Source organism: Stegodyphus dumicola, chromosome 9 (assembly GCF_044657685.1).
Source record: "Stegodyphus dumicola isolate Sdum_Otavi_A_Nest chromosome 9, ASM4465768v1".
Taxonomy (NCBI): domain Eukaryota; kingdom Metazoa; phylum Arthropoda; class Arachnida; order Araneae; family Eresidae; genus Stegodyphus; species Stegodyphus dumicola.
In genome coordinates, this window is record NC_140776.1 from 94,755,559 (window position 1) to 94,768,569 (window position 13,011).

The 13,011-nt window shown below is 32.6% G+C and overlaps 1 long non-coding RNA gene across 1 annotated transcript in view; it reads right to left on the minus strand.

Annotated features, from left to right (window-relative positions):
- LOC118197927 (uncharacterized) overlaps positions 1-9,120 on the minus strand; it is a 37,354-nt gene extending 28,234 nt beyond the window's left edge. The window contains exon 1 of the long non-coding RNA XR_015043037.1: positions 8,925-9,120. This is a non-coding gene — a long non-coding RNA (uncharacterized LOC118197927). The remainder of the gene's footprint in view (positions 1-8,924) is intronic.
- Between the last annotated feature and the right edge of the window lie 3,891 nt (positions 9,121-13,011).

A 13,011-nucleotide genomic window follows, 5' to 3' on the forward strand; every position in this document is an offset into this window, starting at 1 on the left:
ACCACTACTCCACGCTACAAATGACTCTTTTAATCCTAATGTAAAAATGATAATAAAAATAGTTTAAAATAATATAAATTGGTCAAATGTAATAAATTTAGTTATTATTCACATAGTACAAAAAATTTGAAGTAAGAAAACAGTTTTAAACATTTTCAATTATTCAATAATGTAGAGTCTAGCTCGATAAAGGAGTTGGTTTAAGGAATATGATGTCGAGCCACACTCGGCATATGTTAAATTTATACTGAAAAGAATTTTAAATTATCTGACTTGGTCAAACATAATAAATTTAGTCTTTATTTACATATTACAAAATATTTGAAGGAACAAAAAGTAGATTTAAACATTTAAAATTATTTTAGGAATTATAATGTATAATGTCGAATCTAGCTCGACAAAGGAGTTGGTGTAAGAAATACGATGTCAAGCCACACTCGACATAAGAGTTCTAAGGGTTAATCAACAAGCAGTGCTTAATTTGTGCCGGAGGCCACCGGAGCCCGGCTCAGGTACTTCTACTTCTCAGTTTTTTAGATAAATTACAATTTTAGCCGGAGCGCAGCGGAGCCCTAAAGAAGATGAGCTCCGGTACTTCTTCTTATAAAACTGAACCCCAATTTAAAGGGAAAAATTTAGAATTCGTAACGTTTTAGTTTGACAATAAGCAGACATTGCAATACTCTATTTCCATAGAAATACAAACTCATGAAAACATGAGACGTTCAAGTAAAGTCCCCTCACTAACATGCAAAATCCTTTCCCTTTAAAAAGGGCAATAAATTTGGGAAAGTTTGTTTAGGAACGCGTAAATTTCTCGCCATGCAATCGTATCTAGTGTATTGTTATCGATGCTTACAGTTAGTTATCCTCCCAGGAAGGAAAATATATGTTCTTAAATGTGCGTTAAATGATAGCGAGTACAATAAGAGTGAAATACTGAGATAAACTGTTCAAGCACGTCCTATACATCGCCTTCCCACAATATCCACTAATGTGCGGGAAAGCGTAAACAGTAATTTTACATTCATCCTTAGGAGTCAGATGCAGGACTCATTTAACCCTGACACACATTTGCTTGATGGCTATAATTATATCAGCGGAGAGCCGCGATTAAAGAGAACGTTCTTCCTCACCAAGATTCCCCTCATTTTTTTGTTTCCACCCACTGTTTTCATTCTGTTTCGTTCTGGAATTTTCATCAGCTATACTTTAAGCATATTTAATTTTTGTGATGATAAACAAACTTTTCTCCCTACGATTAGAGCTTAAATTGGGCCGAAGCCCACCGGATCTTGGCTTCGGTGCTTTTTAGTTTTTGTAACAAATCATAATTCTAGCCGGAACGCACCGGAGCCCTGAATAAGAAGGCTGCGGCACTTCTCTTATGTAATTGAATAACAATTTCAGTAGAAATTTTATCTCGAAAATTGTATTGTAACAATAAAATTATATTAAAAATCGCTTATTAAATTTCAATTTATCTTTTTACATTTTATTTAATTTTAATTATTTAATTACTTCAATCTTTAAGTATTTCAATAAATAATAATTAATTATCTAATAATTATCAATTAAATTATGATTAATTAATTATATAATAATTGTTTATTAAATAACAATTTATAAACATTAATTAAATAGCTATTAATTAATTTGATAATAATTAAATATTTAATTTAAAAATTATTAATGAGTTTAATAGTCATTTTATTAATTTGTTTACTCTTGTTCCTCTTTGTTGACGGTCTTCCATAGGGCTCCGGCACTTCTAATCTTAGAACTTAAGCCCTGTCAACAAGCGGTGATTGTCATTGAGATTACGACTTTATATTACTGAAATTTTGGAGCTGATCGAAGCTATAAACTGCTGAATCAGGCAAAAGTCAAATAAAAGAGATAAAAATGTTTTATCGCTATCCGACTGCCTTTTCAGAAGTGAAAACAGATAAATGTATCTTCTTGAAGATTAGGTCAGTTGATAAAGGTTATAAAAAGTAGTAACATGATAGACACATTAAAAAAAGAGAAGTAAAGATACAAGGATTATTCTATTTTGGGAACTGCTGGAATAAGTACGTCAATAAAGATTAAAAGAGTGTTTACTAAAATGTAATGTACTTCTAAGACGAAAGCAATTAAAAATATTGAGACTTCAATGTTTCTTTTTACTTCCTTGTACGAGGTAAAAAGGAAGTATTGTAATCGCGAAAAGCTTCAGGCAGCATATTTCAACGAAAATATCCACTTTGACCGCTTTCGAATGCAATTTAACGATGTTTTTGCGTGATATCTGTACGTAAGGACCGAATAAAAGACTCTTTTCCTCCAAAAAAACTTAAAAAAACTGCTTTAAAATGAATTCTGAAGAGAATTTTTCGTGGCGTCTGTACGAACGTATGTACGTATGTGCGTACGAACGTACGTACGTACGTACTCAAAAACGAGTAGCCTCAGAACGTTGAAATTTTGTATATAGGACTGCTACAACATGTAGATGTATGTACAACATGTAGATGTAACCTCGTATTTTGGTTTCAATCGGCCGCGCCAAACGTATATAAATATATTTATAAATATATCCACTCCGTTACCCGGCTCAGTGATCTCAGTTTCTTTACTCTTATATGTTTGTAAATTGTACATTTTTTGCTTTAAAAATGATTGAATTATGTTGTTTTTATCTTCCGGTTAAGGGTTTTATGCCTTTAGTAAATCTGTATGCAATATTTTTAGAATTATCAACAATTTTAAAATTGTTTAAGTGCCGCTAAGCCTAATTTGATGGCGGCCATTGCTCTTGTTTACATTTGAAACAGCTGAGTAGCGGATTTGTTGCCAATCTAGAGAAACTTAGCTTCGCATCAACAAAGATAACGCCTTCATTTATTATTTAAATCATGCTTAATCCTTTCTGGAATTTTTTCGAAGAAATAAGCGTTTAAGATTTACTTCCTAATTTTTAATACAGATATTTTGAGTTTTTATGTATTTTTGCCTTGTCGCGAAGTGAAAACTGAATTAATTGAATGAGAAATACTCAATCGTCTGTGAAAAGCTGTTTCTTTTTTGTTTTGTTTGCTTAATTTCTTTTATACATAGTTCTAACTTTATTATAGTATTTGAATAGAACATGTGGCAACGATTAGATAATTCTTTAAATGATATAAATTTTGTACATTTTGAGTTATAATATGAACGAAATATAATACTGTTAAGTAAACCTAGCGCCAGAGTGTCGTTATGGTAAACAAAGTGAATTTTAAAGAATGCATTTATTCTATTGTGGTTTATGCGCTGTCGGCGAAGTAGGTTTAATTCAATCTAAAAAGTTTAAATGAAATGCAAGAAAAAATGCGTATAATTTAATATTCCGTACAAGGAAGTCATGTGGTGTACACATCAGATTTTTTGTTTATTGGAAGTGAAGTGGAAACGAAACGTCACTGTTAATTCAAGAGATTTCATTCAAACAGCACCATTCTTTCAAATTGTATTACATCTGTAAAGCGATTTCTCTATTTTAATTAATTTATATTATTAGTTTATTTATCATTCCAACTACAAAATCGTTAGAAGACTTTTTCAATAATATGTATCTCGTATCTGCCCCCCCCCACATATTATAAAATGTATACAATTATAATGTATTTCGAGTATTTTTGGCGCTAAATCTTAATTACTAATTACTTAATTAAACTACGACCGTAATTTTAAACTTAAAAATTACCAAGAATACGTAAATTTATTCATATTTGGCAACGTCGATACTCAGCATTGACAAAACAAGAATCTGTTGCACTTTTATTGCTGTTCTGTCCATCATCTCAGATATATTCGTGGTTTCGCGAGAAGTTCCGACTTGTCTCGAACCTTCTGGAGTACTTGCGTGAATGTCTGTATGTCATGTCTACATATCGCTGCGTGGCTAGATGACGCTGCATGCCGCAAGGGTTACCGTTTTCGGAGCCAAGATGCCGTCTCAAGCATGCGCAGATGTCACAAAATGTTTCTCTATAGGGAGAAGGAAGAAATTCGATAGCGCCAGTTTTAATTCCAGCCAGTCTCATACGAGTCTATCCTTCTGTCGCTATCTATTCTACCGTGAATGTTTATGTTATATGTTTTCGTGTTAATTGCAATTCACCGTATTAAAAATTCACGGCGGCAGATTTATGCAAAATTATAGATACATTTTTAAGCGGGCGTAAGAGAGCATTAGACGATAGTCAAGCATCAATAAGTATACAGACGAACGTGGTTCCGAAAATAAAATCAAGAAAATATTCTCAAGAATACTTAAATTTTGGATTTACCAATACTAAAGTAAATGAAGAACAAAGACCATTATGTATCATTTCTTCAAAAATATTGGCAGCAGACAGCATGAAACCTAATAAACTTCAAAGACATTTGGAAACACTTCGTAGTGAGTACGTCAACAACCCGTCAACAGAGAATTTTTCAAATTAAAATTAAAATCATATGAAAAGCAAAAAACATTTTTTAAAAATACTTTGTCTGAAGGAAAAAGCATTAATTGCTTCTTACAAAGTTTCATATAAAATAGCCAGATGTAAAAAGCCTCACACCATTGGTGAAAAGCGTATTTTGCCAGCAGCAACTGAGATTGTAGAAACTATGTTTGGAGATAATTTTGCAAACCAATTGCAGTCCATACCTCTTTCAAATGATACTGTTGCCCGTCGAATTACTGATATAGCTAAAAATGTACAGTGTCAGCTTTTCTCGAAGTTGCGTGACAAATTATTTTCAATACATTTTGATGAGGCAACAGATAGTAATAAATACGCTCATTTCATTGCCTATGTTCGATTTTGTGATGATATGTCAATAGTAGAAGAACTACTTTTCTGCAAACCGATAGAACTCAAAGCAACAGCACACGAAATTATTTGCTATCTTAAATGATTTTATGAACGAAGCAAATATAGAATGGAAAAATAGCGTCGGAATATGCACCGATGGTGCTCGTTCAATGTCAGGAAAATTCCAAAGTATACAAGCACTTGTAAAGCAAAAATCGCCAGAGCAACTGGACACATTGCATGATCCACAGGGAAGCTCTAGCTTCCAAAAAAAATGAGTCCTGGTCTGAATATTATGTTAACTACCGTTGTAACCGTAATAAATTATATAAAAATGAGACCCCTGAAATCAAGAATCTTTTCCGCACTTTGTAAAGACATGGGCGCAGCACATTCAGCGTTACTATTTTATTGTGAGGCAAGATGGTTATCACGTGGGAAATTTTTGCAACGTGTTTATGAATTAAGAGATGAAATCGCTATTTTCCTACAAGGGGAAAACAGACCAGAAGCCGAGAATTTTTGGCAATGGTGTATTTGTGATGAAATTCAACTACTTGGTCGACATATTCGAGAAATTAACTAACTTGAATCTTTAACTCCAAGGAGCAAATACACATATATTGGATACGAATGATAAAGTTAATGCTTTTTGTAGAAAATTGGAATGGTGGAGCAAATGTAAAGCAAAAAGACCTAACAATGTGTAAAAATATGGATGATTGTATTAAAACTTACAAGGCCGAAGAACAACATGTGAAAGTGGTTTTTGTAACCATTGAAAATCATTTAGCCATGCTGACAAAGAATTTTAAAATTACTTTCTTGCTGACGACAAACTGATAGAAAGTTACGAGTGGGTTAGAGATCAATTTCAAAATACTCCCGAAGGGCTCTCAATTGCCGAGGAAGAAACCTTCATAGACTTCACGACAAGTGGAGAAACCAAAAGACAATTTAGTAATAAAGACAATTTGAATTTTGGGCAGGAGTGAATGATGAGTTCTCTGCAGTAAGAACAAGGGCATTTCGCATTTTATTACCATTTTCAACATCCTACCTTTGTGAAACTGGATTTTCTGCGGTGGCTTCATTGAAGACAAAATATAGATCTCAGCTAAATATAGAAAAAGAACTGAGAGTGTCTATTTCTACCTTCCTTCGAAAAACTTTGCAAGACAGGCCCAAGGAAGTCACTAAGAATTATTAAATTTTTTTAAATTTAATAAGTTTCGATTTAGTATTTTTTTTTTAATTTAAGAATTATGCAAACATTTATGATACGAAGGCATGCTAAGAAGGCGGGAGAAATACCTTATAATGTTTACAAAACAAGTACTCGATTATGTACAGTTATAAGGTATGTCTCCTATTTTCCTAGGGTGCTTTCGTGGTGTAGTGGATCTGCACGCTGGGCCGGTATTCCAGAGGACCGTGGTTCCATTCCCGGCGAAGGCGGTTGCTAATTTTTTATCTCTCCGGCTTTTCCAATTAACCTAATGTCTCTACACAGTCCTGTGGCTATCGAATTATAACTCTAATACCAGACAATAATAGAATTAACAATAACATGTTTGAAATGCTTTTCGGTGTTACATTAAAATCTTCATTTGAAAACCGAACAATGCATAATCTCCCTATATTTATATTGTTTGATACAGTGTGGAATTTTCCTAAAAGAAAAAAAGCTTTAAATTACCTTTCATTCTTAAGGAAAATTTCAGGCAGATAACCTTGAGGTCAATTTCGACAAATGAGAAGCTGTAATTATCACGTATCTTTGCAGCAGATTATAGAGTCGGAGAGAAAACAAAAATTAGTTAGTTTGCTTAAAATGCAGTCTTCTGAGAAAGGCTTATCAGGACTTGTGTTTCTTTTCATGTGTTTCGCAAACATAGTGAGTCCTGACTGGACTGGGAGGTTGACTGCAATCTATGTCTTTACGAAGTGTAGAACAGAAGACAAGATGAGAAGAGTTAAATTTTCCTTTATTAACTACTGAACACAGGTGCTCCCACGCTTTGAGATACAGAGACCAACTACTTGTGGTCTGAACGTAAAAATGGCCTTTAAAATGTGCGACGGATGTAGTACGATAACTGCCGAAACTACAATATGTTTAAATTACAAGAGGACTAAACCTCTGGCCCTAAAGGCAAACAGCAGTAAATTGAAACGCGCGTGCAACAAGGTGGTGGCCATGGACCTTATAAGAAATAGACTAACCCAGTGGGCGGGGCGTGCGTCACACACATGTCGGGAAGAGAGAGTAGGGACGATTTAGTTTATCGTAAGATTGAAACATATGGCGTTTGTATCACATAACTCTTTTAAATTATTAAATGTGATACGTTGTATAAATGATGTGATAATAAAAATCACAGTTTTTGCTAATAAGATTTTACATATCTCATGAAACCACTTTTTAGTGCATTTTGAGTATTTTTTTTACTGCATTTTGAGCATAAGCGTAATTCTTGTCTAAATATCATTACTTTGATAAAACGGTAAAAACTCTAAACAAAAAATTTATGAATTTACTTTTGCCTACAAATAAAGTAAAATTAAGTAAGATTGATAGTACATGATGCTGTGAAACAATAAGGTAAAATTAAACACGATTTGGTAATTTTTTTTCAATTTTATGAACATTTTCAGGCAGTAGTAGCAAATGTTTATCATTTCAAATGTTTATAGAAACCAAGGATTGTTTTATTTATTTTTTCTGTTTTCAAAATTATTATGGTATTAAAAGATGATCATTTATGATGATCATGACAATATTAATAACTCATAAAATTCGGAGCATAAACTTTTCTGAGTGTAATGAAAAATTTTTTAAAAAATTCGCAGTAAATAAAAAAATCTTATGCGGAACTAGAAATAAATTTAAAAAAATAATTACTATAAAATACAAGATATTATATGTCCAATCTTAAATTTTTATTAATGCGCCTAAAGTAACCTTGTAATTTTATATACCTGTAAATACTTTAAGCAGAATGACTATACATCCATAAATACATATGTATGAAAGTAAACAATTTAGGATATTTGTTGCATTGAAAAATTCGCTTACATCACTTTTTATTTCAAATATTTGTGAAAACAAGATTATATCTATTTATCTATTAATGTAAATACACACACCTATATATATATATATTTAGAGAGAGAGAGGAAGAGAAACAGATAATATGGTTTATCGATGCTTAAATAAAATTAATTCAGTAAATCTGCTTCGAATATTTTCTCTCTGTTTAGATTCATTGTAACATGCAACTGCATGATGCATTCTGATTTTTAAATATTGAAATATCACTGCTTTAATTAATTTCATCAGGTGGTTTTTATCTGGCTCATTATCATAAATATGGTCTTCAAGAGAAGGAAATATATGTGTTCCTACGCTTTTTAAGACTTTTAGAGTCATGAAATTTATAATATTTTTTTTTATTCAATTTAAACTCCTTTTCAGTCTGGCTAAAAATTATTTCTGCATTTTTGCAGATCATTCGGACGTCACTGGAAGGAGAAGTCAAACCTTTACCTCCAGATTTATAATATTTGAAACCTAGCAAACCATCATATGGTTCTGTTGAAACTAAAGCTGAGAAACAGATATTACATTTTACTTTATAAGCTAAGCTTTTAACAACAAAAACAGCTATATAAGATGTATACTTTTCGTTCTTAAATATTCTTATTTTTGATTAGTTATAATGCTAAGAATTAAAATTTACCTATAATTTAAAAAAAGTAGCAAAAAATTATAAATTTTAAAGAAAAACTTTCAAAAATTCCTTTTTAGGCATTTTAGTATTTAGCTATAGTTTAGTATTAGTTATAGTTTTAGTAATTGTAAGAGAAAATTACTTGGTTGAATTTTTCTGTTAGTTCAGATTTAAAATATTATTTTCTAAAAGAAGAAGTTACAAATTCGCTTACATCATAGGAAAAGCTAAAAATATATACAAGCCTGAAAGCATGCAACAGCTTTATAATTATTTTGAACGTTAATTATGCTTGAAAAACATGCTAAGTATTTAAAAAGCAATCTCAGTGTCAAAAATAAAAATATTTAAAAATTCTTACTTGTGAAATGAGGCACTACCACCAGCTTTTTCGTGACAATTGTACGCGCTGCAATAGCCAACCATTGCTAATTTCTGGAGGTCGTCCCTACTCCTACGGATGTGATCAAGGTGACAGCCGGGAACGCGCCAGACAAGGGAGAAAACGCAATTGGGTTAGTCTATTTCTTATAAGGTCCATGGTGGTAGCCGGCAAACTCGCCTTATCTCTCTCGCTACCTATATATCGTTGGCAAAAAGCCACAACTTAAATACTTGGGCGTTAGCAAGTACAATTTTTATAACCAAATTAACGCGTTTAATTCTGGCCGGAAGTGGAAAATAAGAAAGGACAGTAAAGTTTTTAAATAAAATAAACGTTAGTGAACTTAAGAACCTTACAGGCTCACTTATTTTATAACCTTTTCCTTGTAATGATATTGAAGACTTTAATCATGATTATCTTATTGATGATGAATTTATTGATGTTTTGCATCAATCATATGATGTTAATATTACAGAAAAAGATATAGTGTGTCTAATTTACATTTCTGGATATGCTTGTAGATCTGTATTGAAGCATCGAATTTGTAATCTCTGCAGGAAAAAACTAATTCTTGACATTCATAAATACCTCTACATTCAAAATATTTACAATCCTAATATCTAAAATGTACGAGAAGTTATAAATTTCATCAAACAATCAACTTTTTCTGTATTAATGTTTCTCATCACGGAGAAAGCATTATTTGGGATGAGTAAAAGTATTTATGTGTGTGGCAAATCACTGCATGATTTGTTGAAAAGCTGTGCTACATGTATTTGCAATATATTGTTGAATAACTACTGTAAGACTAAAAATAACAATTTAAAGGAAACCAATGACGAAAAAAGAAAAATACGTAAATTAAATAATTCTGGATTTCGATGTAATAAATTCCAGAATGTTAAATTTTAAAGTTATATAGTAAGTATCTGCAAATTGTACATAGTTAAGCTATAGAAACATTCTGCGGCCCGCCAGTGGCTGAGTGGTAAAATTGTTGAACACTGGTAGTTCGGTACCGATTTCAATCCCGGCGAACGGGCTGGCTGTTTGTGTGTTTTCGTTGTTTTCCCCATATGTAACTTGTGTACGAGCCAATTTCCCTTAGAAAGTCCTCCACAAAGGCATTCCTCCACTGTGCATGTTTGCAATGTTGTGGGCATTTTTTACTCTTTTCTATCATCAAATAAATGTAGAGTGTATTTTTGATCAGATGTACTTTCTTTCATAAGAACTTTTAGAGCATGATATAATGCTCATTGGGATTGATTGCATAGTTATGATCTTGCTTTGTTTTAGAGAATTTGTAATATATTTTTGGATATGTTATAAGATTTACTGTATAACGTTTTTGCTTATAAAGCATCTTTAGGATGATTTTTTTTTTTTTGAATATGTAATTCAACTTAAGATCTAGTAACTAGGATAACATATTAATACGATTTAGGTATTTTACTTAATGTCCATTTGTGTATTTATTATTAAAAAGCATCTTAGGATCTCGGATTGAATATTGAAAAATCTTTAAGGGAATAAAGAAAAGAAATAGCCTCTTTTTCTTCAATATCATTGCACAGAAAAACATAATTATAAAGCAATATTTTATTATATTAGAATTAACGTGTTGATATTAATTTTGTTACAAAATACTATATACGTTTTTTAATATTTAAGCAGTATAAATCAGTCTGCTTAATTTAAGCAATATAGATTAATCGGAGAGCCTAAGATACATTTTCTTCTTTTTATTACGAAATGAAAATCATCTTGTGTTGAGCTCATTATGCATGTTATATTTTTATTGATATTAACATACTGTATAATTTTTATAAGTATTTTTCTGTGTATATGTTTCCGTTTAATTTTTCAAATTTTATTTCCGTGTAAAAGTTCAGATACGTTTCAGTTTATTTAAATCTGCTTCGCTAAATTTATAATATCGCTCAAATCTTATTTTATCTTCTGTTTGGTAAATCGGTAGAAAAGTATTTAAATATTACGATATAATATAGCAAGTTATTAATCCTAAAATTCAAAATATTAAGTTGTAAAAATTAATTTCACTTGACTTTTGTGTTTGAAATAAAAAGTGACATAAATATGTGTCGATCGCCTTCGCTTGTGGCGTCACAAATCGATGGAGCAGGCCTGTAGATATCTAGTTGTCCTTGGGTGTAGCCCCAGAAGCCAACTTAATATTAAAAATCTAGTAAATATTCTCAACGTTTTATGAAAATAAACTGAATATAAAAACTTCAGTTCTTTACTTCAGGCATCTCAGCCGACGTGCCTAGGGTAAGCTCCTCAAGCGGCTTTTTATATGCCTTTTGTCTTTCTGTACAAAAGCGTGCGCGAACACACCAAGATGCTTAATTGGGGAGTCTAGTCATTAAATAAATTGTATAAATGTTAAGAATTTGAACTTAGACTATAAACACCGGCAACCTCCCCCCCCCGAAATAGAAAATAAACTCTCTATACCAGTGTCCAGATAGCGAAATATCCAGCTATCTGTCCAAAACGGAAATTACCGATATTATAGCAGCCCCCACATTACAATAACAAGTTTATAAAATAATATGATCGGTGATGAAAAACATGACAACCTGGCAACTAGGTACTTAACGCCTTTTATAAATTGCCGTGCCGTACACTTAGTACACCAGTTAGTGTGCTCCTATCTGCCTTGAGTATCGCTGATTACTTGAACGATGAATATCTATCGTAGGCGTCTTAGGTTAGGTTTCGCTTTTTATCTTGCTTACATTCTTCTGCATGCTTGGACAACTGAAAACTATACATCAGCGTAAGTTTTTAATAACCATGGAACTTAATGCTGTGCTATAACTACTATTTCTTTAACTATAGGTAGATTAAAAATCAATAACCAGGATGAGTAAGAAGGAAACGAAAGGCATTGTAGGCAAATGGTAGTAAGAAAATTACAATTAACCTATGTAGTAATTCTTGAATACTTTGTAAAGTTTTTTGGGGGGGAGGGAAAAAAACACACTGGTCCGCAAAATCTTTTCGTAAATTTTACCGGTCAGCGGACCAAAAAAGGTTGAGAAGCACTGCTCTATAGACTTTTGCGTTTTCGTCCATGCAAATCTTGCCCTCCCCTCCAACTCCCGTGATGAAAATGAAAAGTTGGTGCCTGGGTTCATTCTTATACATATGGGAAAATGGCAAATTTTCCCTGATAGAAAGGGCTAATCCGTTCCCCCTTTCCCACCCTCACAGAAATTTTCAAGAAAAAAAAGCCGTATTTCACTGTATACATTTTAAATAAAAATATAATAAAAACGATAACATAAGGATAAATAGAAATTATATTAAGTAAAATAAAATAAGAACGTGCTTCATCAAATGGACTTTTCTTTTCCAATAGTAGTAAGGTTATTGTGCATCGAAAATATTCTTTGCCTCAGTGATTCAGTAAATACGAAAATGGAATGTGTAGATGATACATAACACGTGGCTTTCTAGACACATTTATCTGGTACTAGATGCGCAGAAGGGTCATTGTGAGTAATGAACAACGTCTGCGTATGTAGTGGGGGTAAGTACGGTATTACTTAGATTTAAACTTGCTCCCAGCGTGAATTCCCAGTTCGAACTTCTTTGTATGATACTATCCCTGACGATTGACGGATGGGTGACAAGGCATTGATGGATGAGCTGGAGAGGAGAGGTGGGGAGGGGCAACACTTTCTGTACGGAAGTGTTGGGAGGGGGCGCGAACTCCCATGGTCCCTGTCCTGTGTAAGCATTCAAGGAACATTTTTCTTCTTCCCCAATAAGTGCACATTCTTTTGCATTAAAAAAAAAAAAAAAAAAAGCTCTGTGTCGTTCGCTGGTCGGCGCCCGCCTGCAAAGAAGGCCTTGCGGGCCCGCTTCCGCCGGCCCTGCATAGGTGCATCTCGACAAGAGCCAGTGCACCTCGAAGCGATTTTTTCGAAATTCGAATTAGAATTTTTTTTATTTTATGTTTTGTGACGAAATCGTGTCATTTTGAGCCATAATGAGCTATAGGAAATCGAGATTTTAGTCTACACACTCC